At 39.6% G+C, this 13,520-nt stretch overlaps 1 protein-coding gene across 12 annotated transcripts in view; it reads left to right on the top strand.

Annotated features, from left to right (window-relative positions):
- camta1b (calmodulin binding transcription activator 1b) overlaps nucleotides 1–13,520 on the top strand; it is a 241,876-nt gene that overhangs the window by 110,045 nt on the left and 118,311 nt on the right. The gene's annotated exons all lie outside the window — the stretch shown is intronic.

Raw genomic sequence — 13,520 nt, forward strand, 5'->3', positions numbered from 1 at the left:
ATGTTAAGAAACTTCACCAGTTTGGTGTTCTATAATATTAGTCATTATATGAATGAATAACATTCAGAAACGTTATTTTAATCTCTGATATAGGTCACGCTGAATCAGTCTGAATAAACGGGTATCGGTATCTGTGGACAAATTTAGTATCAGTGCATCTTTAAAATCTAAAACTTGTAATCTGTTGCTGGCCAGGTATAGATCTTAAAATAACGGCACTCCCTTACAAAAAAGGAAATGTATTCAAGTGTGTTGTATGCTTCTTTTAAAATGTTTTTTTTTACTAGTAGATTATTGAGTGAGTTCTTCAAAGTAATAAGACTGCTACGACGATATATATACTTAAAGTATACTTAAAATATACTTTACTTCAGAAATGCTTTAAAGGAACTCTTTAAAAAGTTCTGTTTTATTTAGGATGCTTGTCTGTGCAGACATTGAGGCGGATCACTAGGCTTTAGAAGAGAGTGTATATGTGATGTACACAACAGCAGGTTTTCAAAAGACTTGCAACTCTTACTACATTCTACATCAGTCTTCTGTTGTCTTTTGGCTCTGGAGTCATGAAGTTTATTTATTTGTTTATGAAGATTGTGAATCCTCGTTTCAGCTCATTTATTTGCACAGATACAGACAAAGAGCTGAAACCCAGATTAAACCGGTTTCCGACCATATTGCATTTCAGATCACAAAGATAGTCGGCTCAGGGCAGTCTGGTCCGTACAGTGTGATCTCTCTCTACCTTCTTTCTTGGCCAAGCTTTGAAAGCTTTTCTGTACACCGTGTTTCAGGGTAGATTGATGTGGCTCTTCTCAGCGCTCTTGTGTTTTCTTCCGAGTGTTGTAGCAGCAGTCAGTAAGCGTGATGCATGATATGGAATTATATTACTCCTTGGCTGCGGTTCACTCTCAAATTCATCTTTTTACTCAACAAGTTATTTATTTGCCAACGTTCTTGTTACCATTCTTTAAGTAGGGCATTGCATAGTATCACTCTTTGTCTGTTATGTATTAATAAGAATAATTAATAAATAGTTGAGGATGTGAAATGAGAATGATGAAATGGTTATATCAGAGAGGCAGAGCGCTCATAAAAGTGAATCCATCACTGGTTTTCCCTACACTTCTCTTTAATTTAACTGAACGAGAATATGTATAATCACTTAATGTCTGTTTTTTAAGAGAGAGAGATTGTGTTTTTTGGCAGTAACTAGTGTAAAAGGATATTTGGCAGAATTTGAGACACCACAAAACCAGCGATGCTGTTAAAATGTTGTCATACTAGAACTGTGTGGTTAATGTCAAAAGCTTTAAGATCTGGCAACCTTACATTTAGCCTGTTTTAAATTCCCAAAAGTAGAGCAAAGAACACGCCCGCAAGACAGAAAATATGTTTTCATTGAAGTAAGATGGAGATAGCTGCATCAAAACCATCCAGGAGTATGTATAAAAAGATCAGTAGAAAATATATGAATGATCAAAATGAAAAGGAATGGAATCCAAATATCAAATTTACTCATTTAGTGAACAGTTTTATCCAATGCATTCAATAATATTGGACAAATTAAATTGAACATTTGCTTGCACATTATTGAAAATTTCTGGGCAAGTTTTCAGACATCCAGGAAGAAGTTGTCTGCGTCTGGTGACCTTTACCGTTTTTCATTCTGTGCCACATCACCACCGTGTTCCACTCCTGCCCCACAGCCTGATAACCGAACCGGCTTGCCAAACAAAAGCAGCCCAGCGCTGGCGTTCCTGACAGGGCAAACACACACCTTCATTAACGCCTGTCACGCTCCTCTGATTGTGAGAATGATGAATCTACGCCGGCATTCATTGGACGGGACGGAGAAAGACACACAGGCGCTGGAAAATTTTAGATTTGCAAACAAAATGTCATGAGTCTAGATGATATTAATCCAGGGAGCAGCTGTACCGACTGGAGAAATGTGAGGGATTGTGGGAGTTTCTAATGTTGACATATAAGCGTTCAGTTTTCTCATAAAAGCCCAGTGAGAATGCAATTCATTAAGTTGTGAAGTCGAGACGTTAATGTATCCGCTCAAGAGGGATGGGAAGTGTAGGTATTTAGACTGTCTACACAAGTGTTTTCATTTAAAAACTTTTAAAAACGCTCTTCGTCCACAATATCGTTTTCAATTGTTTTCCAAGGGCTACCCATCCACACTGAAACGTCTGAAAACGGTTACATCTAGGTACTGCGCATGTGTAAAACCTAAAACACGTCAGCCTGTGTCATTTCTGTCAGGCGTTTAATTAGATTCTTTTTGCATTATAATGTCATGGCAATATGTAGCAAAGACACAGATGTTTTTTATGTACGGACATTCAAAAAGCTCAGTTTCCGTTGACAAACACGCCATCTCAGTGTGGACGAAAAGCCAAAACGGAGAGAGAAAAAGATGGACATTAGTGTGGACATTTATGTTAACTTTATGTTACAGTTTAATTTCAGGGTGCAAAGACTGACAATACTCTAAATTCACTTTCAATAATATATCAAATCATTTAATTTAGATATGGTAATACATAGAGTGTGACATTTGGAACATATTAAATGATACATAATTGACACTTTTCATATATTAAGAAATAGATGCACTTAAATTATTATACTATGTATCAAATTGCTTTATATATTTTTGTTTCATAATGGAAGGAAATTTTGTAATGTATAATAAATCTACATTAAAGGCAGTTTAACAAAGCGTAACCACTTTGCCTCATTTTTTTTTGCTTTTACTTTTGTGCCTGTTAATTTGAATGCAAACAATGACTATTTTACTACTATAGCACAAAATTGTAGATATTTGTTCTCAAAATACACCACACTTATGCATTTACCATATTTCAATCAGATAGTGTTGTAATTTAATTCTCGCAATGATTTGTGCGATGTTTTGAATACGCTTAATAGATATTCTCTATAATATTTATATTATATATTTATATTCTCTTTAATATTCTCTTTAAATGTAGGTATTTGTACGTACAGTGTGTTCTTCACACTGTGCCCCCTTAAAAAAAATGGGTGCATGACGCCCCTGGTCTTAAGTTTGATTCATATTTAGCGATCATTCAACTTTCTCATTTCGCTAGTGGGTAACACCCGAGTTATATAAAATGCACTGTGATTATATCCCTACAGACAAAGCACATGAATTTCCAACCTGATCTCATGATAATTGTACGTATTTTACGAGGTGGATAACGAATATGATATCATACAATGTGCATCATACAAAAACATACCATTATTAGAGAAATGCAATACTGAAGCCCCGCCCCTAATCCCACCCTTAAACCTTATGTACTGAAACCTACATAGAAGATCGTACGAACTTATACAAATTAGCCACCTCATAAACTGGTTAAGAAATCCTGTAAGATCGTGTTGGAACTTCACACGGAGTCCCATGGGTTTCAAATTAATAGTATTCACCTAAAAAAATGTTCCAAAACCAAATTTCATAATCGTGTGTTTTTGCTCACGTGAAGTTCATGTGTTTTTTCTATACGTGTGTAAAACACGATGCTCATATTGCGTATTTTACAGTGGTCTATCTATATACATCATGAACTAGACCTGCACGATTCTCAACCCTTCAGTTTTTGATGTCTGAGCGTTTGACCGGTGGAAACGTATCTCTATCTTATGTGAATCATACCTGTGGCAGATGGACGGCTCCTGCAGATTCGCGTGTGTGTATTTCACTGAGGGGCCGATGGGGCCAGTAGGTTTTGATATGACTCAAATGGTTTGAGACTGAACCAAGAGAAAGCCGCAGGGTTTCTGTACGTGAGGCGCTTCCTGAAACCCAAACGTACGAGAAAAGAAAGTTCACATTGTCCATCAACTTTCCCCATTTATCACAGTCAGGGAAGTGGGAAACTGTTAGCGGGGTTAATTATCCGCAGTGTTAAGCTATTATTGTGTTCTTTAGACTATAAACCGGGACGCTGCATGCGTTTAAAGCTGCCGCTCGTGTATTTGTGTTGCGTAAACAAAACGTGCAAAATACTCAGCATGCAAACTCTGATCCGAGAGCATGTTCGATTTCATAATGAGATGCAGGGAAATGCAAAAAATAGAAAGAATATATCTCCCTCGGGACCCGCAGGCCCAGAGGGGTCCACGGCAGCGTGGCAGGGGGTCTGTTTGATCTCCAACTCATTCTTGTGAAAAATGAAGAAATGTGTGTTGAACACAAAACAATATTAATTTAAAGCTGAGGAAGTAAAAGTTCAGCACTCAAGTTCAGACGCTTCCTTTTGTAAATCTGTACGACTCCGTAAAGCAGTAATGATTCATGTTAATGACTTTGGAAGCATCAATTTTTGGTATGTGCATGTTATTCCTAGCTAGGTTAAAAATGCCGTATTCAAGTTTATATTTTTACACATTTGCAAGAGCAAATCTGTTTTATTGGAGAGATGAAGAGTTTCAGGACTCTGATTTAACATTGGATATGAAAATCCTTTTCACCCTTTGACATTGAGGTCAGCACAAACCATGTTTTTTGCAAGTATTTTGCTTTTCTGTGTGTGTGATTGCACAACCATTCCACATCGGCAGCAAAAAGACAACATTCTCTTTTTTCTTTTTAAAGTTTAGCTTTGTTTGTGGTCCCTGTATAACATTGCTGTCATAACTCGCTTGTGGAACATTTGTTTGAATCACATCATCTTCACCTTCTTGTTGTGTCACACCTGTGTCACAGCTTCTCGAGCTTCTTTCTTGATTATAGTTGGTACTCAAAGTGCATCACATGCAGGGTATCATTAGTGATGTCTTGCACTCATCTCGGCACTTATGCTGGTGTTTATTTTGAAACAACTTTGTGACTGGAACCCATAGTAGTTTAAAGCACCCATTAAGGAGTCTATTTCAGCTGTATTTTTTAAGCTGTGCTGAGATACAGATGTACCATACTGTGACCTGTAAAGCAAGTCTACACATTACAAAAATAACAGAGTCGCTTCCTAGCATTGAATGATCTGAATCTTTGCAGAAATAATTCATTATTCTCATGCATTTTTTGCATACACAGTGGCCCCAATGAGTATGTAGACAAGTAAGCCATTTAAGTTATTTGAATGTCCCTACATTGGAAAACAATATATTAAATCAAGTAGCTCCTTCTTGAACACTATTTTTCAGAAGTTACAAGCAATTACTTTTAACTGGTCTCAGTTTTAAGTGAGTGTTGCCGACGTTTCCTCTCAAGTTCACACAGGTGTTCCTGCAGGTCTTTTGTTAAATGCTGTTTTTCTTTAAAATGCATGACACTTATTTCAATATTTTTTCTGAAGAAACCAAACAAAATTTCCAAAAAAAAAGTGTGTCTTCTGAGTTTTACAATCTGACTTGTATGTTAAGTACTGTATGACCAGCTTTGGCATCAGTTACATAAGGGGGATACATTTTCTGTTTATTACTAATAATCAGATTGTTATCTGTTAATCACATTGTATATATTTTTTTACAACTTAGCCACTTACCTAAACTTCTTTGAGAAGTTTATTTTTATCTTTTTTAGGACAAACATTTATACATTATTAAATCTTAATATTACTTTATGATTCTCAAAGTGAATTTATGGTTAAAACAAGTAAAAAATGAATGCCATCTTAGTTAGAAAAAATGACCTTATTCCCTTTCAATCAAGTTTATTTTTCTTAAGATATCTTTAATAAATGATTTCTTGTTAATAAACCCATAAACTTACTTTTGTTTTTAATAAACTCACTTCATTTTCATTTGTTTTAAACTCAATTTTTACAGTAAACCTGACTCAATATCTTCATTCAATTCATCATTTGTGACCCTGGATGACAAAATTTCAGGGTCTTTAAGGGTCTTAAGTGTAATTTTTTTTGCCGATTACTAAAAATGTTCCCTTGCTACGTAAGACTGGTTTTGTTGTCCAGGGTCACATTGTGTTTCTCAAGTAAATGTATTTGATTACATTTTTTAAAAAAAATCTCTTTTATTTATCAAATCCAATGTATATTTCGGCGAAGCTTCGTGCGGTACAACTTTACACACTGCTCACACTGTTTTGGAAACTGTGTCAGTCTTGGATGTACACCTGTTACAACATCGAGCTTTCGTGTGCATTTTGCCCGCATCAACCCTGAGGCGACGACGATCTGGCATCGGCAGGCCTTGGAAGCACATCTCCGATCACAGCCAGCGGAGGAAATTCAATATTTCATTGTGTCCCCAGTCGTGCACAAGCAGCAGCCTCAATCCCTGGCGAAGACGAGTGCCACTGCGTTTCTGGAGTAGATCCCGGGTGAGCCGAGCGGAGGACGCGTCTCTCCTCCTTCCTGTCTCCGTCGGATCATGTATTCCGGATGGGGCCCGCGTGTCGCGGAGGAAGCGAGAAACGTTCCATCATTCCTTCCCCACCGGGCCCACGCTGGCACAGTCAGAGCTGCTCTTGGAAGCCTCTGCCGGGGATATGACCTTCACTCCCTCTCATAGTAGCAAAAGGTGGGGCGCGTGTTCGGATGGCGCGCTTTTCTCCCCGGCTGTACTCTCTCTCGTGGTAATGAAGAAGAGCGCTCCATTGTTCTCCATCCAAATCTGTGGCCGTCGGCACGTACGGGGCGGAGATAATGAACGTTAAGGAAACATCTTGTTTGGGAGCACTGTGTAATTTTAGGCCCGGTAGTTTTTTTGCCGGGTTTACTGTATTTGACTTGTTTTGCTTTTGTGGTTTTAATTAATCTGTAGAGGCAGCGATTAATTGCTGTCGCTGTCCGTCGAGCGCGCTAGCTGTAACGTGAACGATCGAAGTGAATTATTTGCTGCTTCGCTGTGCACGTGGAGAGTTAAACTAGTGGAGGAGTTCCAAACAAATTAAAACTTTCAGGCATGTGCAATAATGGGGAAAATAGTTGGGATGAAGAAATGCAATTTGAGTTTTTCCATTTGTAAACATCCTTCTTTCAGTGAATACTGCAGGTCTAATTAGATAAATTAGCTTTTTATCAATTAAAATAATTATTTTTACTGCCGCTGAATCTTTAAGTATTAAAGCTGCATGCTGTCACCTTTCTCTCTGTCGCCGTATTTGTTTAAATAATTTATCTCAATCAAAATCAACATTATCTTTAAGTGAGTTGAAATGATATCAAACTGACATTTCCTGTGAAAAGTTACAGATGGCAGCTTTAAAATTTGTATTGTAATTATGAATATGTCATGTCAAATTCTGTGACTTGTGTCTCCGCCGTTCGTATTATTGTGTTATTTTACTACACCTATATTTGATAAATTACGGTGCAAAAACATAACACTGTAATGAGAAAATGACAGTACATAACCTGTAATAATACAGTCACAGTTTTCATTAATGGATTTCCCTCTTCTCTGCCTTTGCATCTCTCTCTCTCTAGTCTTTTAAACTTCTCTCGCTCTACCTCTCCCACTCTTGTCTATCTGATAACAACCTAGCCAATGATAGTTTCAGGTTTATGGTGGAGGGCAGTCACCTTGGCATCTGGACAGGGTAAAAACAATTGTCCAAAGTGCCAGGTTTCTGCCTACCTCTCTGACTTTTTTTTAGTTTTTTATAAGTCTGGATCCCTGTTTCGTAACATGGATCCTATTCCTTTTATTGGTCATTCTCCTGGAAAAGCATGCCCACGCGTCATCCACTGAGCAAAAGGCCACGCCCAGCCCATCAATGCCGCTTCACTCGGCTGACACAAATATAACTGTGTTTGTTTGCTTACTGCACTTCGGTGATGAATGTTATATAAACGGTGGATATAACGCTGGAAACTGATAGATGCCACATTCCCGGCACTAAAAGATGCCAGACATGAACCATACACGGTAAACTAAGTCACATGTCTATGTTTTTTTGGCAATCGCCGCGTACGTGCATAATGTAAACAACACGAAGGGATAATGCGATGATGTGTTGTGTGCTCGTGTCTTGTTGTTCCGTCCCCCCTGCCTGCCTCCAACAGCTCATCTTTTTTCAGGAAATTACCGCACAGCTGTATCTGGCCTTTATAAATTTGAACAAACGAAATACTCTAATTTGCAGAAACAGCGTGCGTTACCCCATCTTTAACTTTGAAGAGAAAAATAGTAAGTAAAAAGGACTTAAAAGCTAATTTGATTGTTCTTAAAAATGTACGGTAGCAAACTATTTTTACAGTGTAGTGTTGATGCTTTTGTTAAGTTTCACTCATTTACACTTCACATATAACACAGAAGTCCAGCGTCACAATAATAACTTCTCAATTCTCCACTGATCACGGATGGACCACCGCATGATGTATCACCAACTCAGCAAATGACACTTTAACACACAGGCCAAGCGTGTGTAATGACGGTCAAAGCTGCAGACAGGGTTGAGCATAAACATCCAGTCCATCCCTTCATCTCTCTGTTTGTTTATAATTCACTCATAAAAGCCTTGCGTCCTGGAATCTGTCACTATGTATTAATATTAATAACTCAAAACAAACATCATCACCCAGCATGACTGATCACACTGTTTACATGTCTTACAACAGCTGGAACTGAAGACGAGTGACGCAGGTTAATCTTAAACATCTGTGCTGGTGTGAGGTCTTCTGGGATATGAAACAACAGCAGCACAAGTTTTTAAGATTCTTGAAGCGCCTGTGCTGAGGTGACAGGTTTGCCCGCAAGCTGTCTGTATAAAACAGCTGGAGATCTATGTGTGCTTATAATGCTGAAACCATGAGGGGAGGTTTGTGAATCTTTGTTGTTTTATATCTTTGGTTTAATAGACAGACGGGATTGAGGAATGAATATACAATATACTGTAGCGGCTCCAACAAGTTGCTCATTTGGGAAATTAAGGCAAGCTTAAATGTATGAATGTCACCGAATTAGATTGCAAAATGTCAAAGTGGCATTTGTGTAAAAGAGAAAAGATCATCTTTCAAGATAATCGTTTCGTTTTATTTGTTTTAAATGCAAAAACAGTTTGAGTTTAGCATTTGTATACTTGGTGAAATATGTAAACAGTTATATTACTGCACTGAATATATCTGCATAAACACCTGTTTGAACTTGATTAGTTTGACATCCACTGAAAATCACCTTGACACCGGTTGAGTGAAAGCAATCTGAGAAAATGGAAGTTCATTTCGTGAAAAGGTCAAGCATCATTTGTTTGCAGATGCCACTCCATTTGATATTCTGTTATCTAACGCAATGACATTAATACTTTAAAGGGAAAGTTCACCCAAAAATGATTTTTTTAAATCATTTATTAACCATCATGGCATTACAAACATGTATGACTTTCTTTCTTCTGCAGAACACACACAAAATGTATTAGAAGAACGTTGGTAACCAAACAACCTCCATTTGCCTCCATTGACTTCCATCGTATGAAAGCAATACCATTTCTCGAAATATCTTTTCGAAATCTTTTTGTTCTACAGAAAAGACTCATATAGAGGTTTTAAATGGAATAAAGGGTGATGGAATTTTCTTTTTTGGCAAAGTGACTGCATACCTGCACTTGGTTCATTTATCCTCTTCGTTTAGTCCCCCCAAAACTTACTAACATAGCTTCCCAAAGGAGCAGATTTGTGACATGGATCTTCATTAATGATCCTCACACCCTTTGGCAAAATTTCCAAACGAGACTTTTTCAAAGTATGCCATAGTACATTTCTCCATTCCTTCGCCAACCTGAGAGAACATCAATCTCCGACCACTACGATGTCCTCTTCACCTCCGCTGGAGTCTTTCACCTTGAGCCGTAGTCTGGCCGACCCAGCCGCAGACATCCACTCATCAAACAGGGCTCTGGAGTGACATCTACACACAGTGGCTTTAGTGTACGCGAGACATTGGCAAATGACAGTTAAAGAGAGCATTTATCTTTCCTCTGCAATACATAGACTCCCGAGTATGGCGGCGGGCTGGGCCGGTGCGCGCGAGTGGACGGTACGAGGGCCGGACGTGAGCGCTGTGATTAATGGCTCAATTTCCTCTCCCACTTTTTAAAGTGGATTGTCAATTTGCTCTCTGTGATTTGGTGACGTCTCATCCAGCGTGTGGGTGGGGAGACTATGTAAAAGATTGCAGATGAAGAGTTTGATTATGATAATTGAGACGGCAGCGGGACTGTGGGAGGGACTTCATTTTGATTTCTGACTTCTTTTTGAAGATGACCTTGGGCGGGGAGGAGAAACACACTTCAAAAAATACAGGGTTGCTGGTCAATTATGATTTTTTTTCAACCAACGATTGGGTTTGCGTATTTTACCCAACCCTGCTGAAACAGGATTATAAAATAATGTACATTAAAATAATGTTTAAACCCAAAAAATAACAGTCTAACTCTATTCTCACCTTTTCTCATAGCTGTTCTCACCTCAGTTTTTTTTAACTGGTGGAGCAGGCTGCCCTTAAGGAACCCTGGGGTTACACAGATTGGAAGTGATGGTGTGTACAGAGCGGAGGAATGGACCTGACCGTACTGCTTTATAACGTCTCGTACTTGATAACGTCTGAGTGTTGGTTTAAGCACTTTCAGCGCAGTTCAGCGGGGTACACTCCGACTAATATTCATTTCTGAAACTGCAAGCCACGGGTGTAGCGCAGGATTTAAGGGCACCTGTGGGGACCATGGCAGTAACCGAGTGTGATGGAGGTCTTCGCTAATGAATTAGGACATGTATTCAAAAAAGATCTGTCGTGCAAATTTTTCTCACCCGGCAGAGAAACGGGGAGGAGAACATTTTCCACAGAATGACGACTTTCTCTGGCTTTCCTTCACTGTGCCTCCGGGAGCCGTTCGGCTTTAAAGCGCGTTCAGGCTTGGTCAAATGAGATTTGGTTTTAGGATGACCCCCAGCAGAGCCGCAAGGCCTATATATCAGCCTAAATTAGTAATCTTTTAGAAATATGTCTTAATCCTGCAATTTTTTGTTAAAAAAAAATGCGCAAGTACATAAATTTATAGTTTTTAATATAATATTTTATAGTTTGAGCTCTTGGGTATGTAATTTAACTTCAACCCCATGTAAAGATACAGTAAGTACATCAAGTAACCAGCAAGTTTAGTTAAAAAAAAAGATGTAGAACCTAACTGATATAAAAATGATGAAAATTGTGAAATTATATCTCGTTTTTTTCTAACCCTGGTTGTGTTATTTTATGTGTTTATGCCCATGTGTACCCATGATGCAACATTTGTGTACACACGTTGCATAATGAATACACTCTAAAGAATGTTGGGTTATTTCAGCCCATAGTTATAAATAACCAATCAATTTAAATAGTTTAATGTTAACTATTTATTTAAGGAAAAATGGTTTGTTGCAAGATTGATGGTATTTATGAATTGATGAGTTATTGTTGGAGTCACACACTACAAAATGGTGGGTTATTTTCAACCCAGCGTTGGGTCAAAGGGTACAACCCAACTGTTTATATTTGACCTAACGATGAATTAAAAGGACCCATCACTTAGGGTTAAAATAACCCAGAATAGATGAATTTTTCAACTGAACGGTTGTGTTTGTCTCCTTTTGTGTGAACACTGGGTTGGAAATGACACAGCAATTTTTGAGAGTACATCAATGCGACGTTTAACTAGGGCACTCGTCTTCCAAAATGCAGTGGTTGTTAATTTTTGATGTAATTGCTATTTTGACTCATTTTGACAGCGCTAACTGCGGTCAATCTGTTAAACAACAAAAGCTCGACTGGGCCGTGGCTCTTCGATCGCTTAAACAAGGTGCTTCATCAAAAAGTCACTTACGCTTTGAATTAATAGCTGGAGTAATTGAACGTGATAGTCGTTCCGCCTTTCTCACAAGCTTGACAGCGACGCGAAAACCCGCGCGTCTGTTTTGCAGCATGAACGGTCCCTTAAATAAACCTGTCAGGGAGTCATATTGTTCACGACTTCTCTTTCATATCAGAATCAACAGAGGGAGACGGATGACAGGCTTGGCCTTTTGAAACAGGTAGCAGGATTTGCTCATGTCTTCCTTCGGCGTCGAATTGTTAGAAGTGTTTCAAAGATCATTTTCACAGGAGGCCGATTTGCATTTCATAAAGTTTAGCAACAAGCGTTCAAGATGAGACCCTGAGAGAGAGAGAGAGAGAGAGAGAGAGGGAGAAAGAGAGAGAGGCATCGTCTGGATGGAACCTAGACGACACTTCAGTTTGTCTGGAACTCTCTCTCTCGCTCCTCTCTTGACTCCCGTTTACCCCCTGCTATAGTTTAAAGAGCGCTTTGAGGAGTTTCTCATTCGGCGGCAAACTTGGAGCCTCTCATTGGCAGTCAGAGCGAGGCGCCGGCACCGCCCTTCAGGTTAACTGTGGGTGAGGGAAGGAGCCGCCTGGAGCAGGTTTGCTAGAAGCCGAACGCTTGGCCCCAAGGGTGCGCGGGAAGTCGGAGGGAGGGGTGGAACAGAGGGAACGGGAAGGGATGTTCTCTGGCGGAACACTGAAGCCCCGAGGCCTTCATCTTCATTTCAATGCAAAATGACTTTGTCATATAATCTCTGTGGTGACTTGAGCTCAGACAGAACAGAGGAATTATAAGGCAGCCAGAGAAATAGGAAGCACAGGGAAAGTAAAGCTGGCACAAATAAGAAAAAGATCTGTAAAGACCATTGAGAATCGACCCCTGAATAAGCAGAATTCGACAAAGGCCTGGTTCCCCGAATGATGTGTATATGTCTAAACGCTTGTTTGGTAAATTAGAGCGGGTCATTGTTTTTTTTGTTCGTTTCATCAATGTCGGTGCCAGGACACTCCAGGGTCTCCTCTTAACAAACAATCAGACGGTGATAATGAAAACCTGGCCGCCTTGTAAACAGGATAACAAAGACGTTTGAGTTGCAGCCACCGAGGAGTCCCACAATGGGGAAGCTTTTTATAAAAATATCACAGCAAATTGTGAAGGTGGCCCACATCTCCAGACCTCTCCAGCTCTATTTGCTAACTTACGAGAGAAAAAACTCGATGGTGTGTGTTTATATAGAGCCTTTTGTTTTTGGCCTTTTAATGCACGACTCGTCTCTGTTGTGGCTTCGGTAATGAGGGCAGCAGGGTTAAATTGGCACGGCACACGTTGGCATCTCTAAATCGAAACCAACAGAGAACATTGCCAGTTGTGTTCCCATGCACTTCCCTGGGCCTTCGGCCGCTTCCCGCAGCCGAGCCAAGACAGCATATGGCTGCGTGTAGATACACGGCGAATCTTTCGCGTGACTGTCAGGCCCACGTTCCGCCTCCGCTCTGTTGCAAAGATCCGCCTGATGCGTCCATCCTGTAGACATGCTGCACTCCTGGTTTTCACTTCCAGCGATTGAGCTGTTAACAGATATGTGACGTAGAACGTCTAGGTAGCAGCATTCACACAGATTCTTCTCACGCTTTGCTCGAATGAGACCACCGGTGCATAAAATGAGATCTGATTTTCGTATTCGGCCTTGTGCACGTTGTCTCAAGTGCTCTGGCACAGCGAT

The sequence above is a fragment of the Triplophysa dalaica genome, chromosome 21 (assembly GCF_015846415.1).
Source record: "Triplophysa dalaica isolate WHDGS20190420 chromosome 21, ASM1584641v1, whole genome shotgun sequence".
NCBI lineage: Eukaryota > Metazoa > Chordata > Actinopteri > Cypriniformes > Nemacheilidae > Triplophysa > Triplophysa dalaica.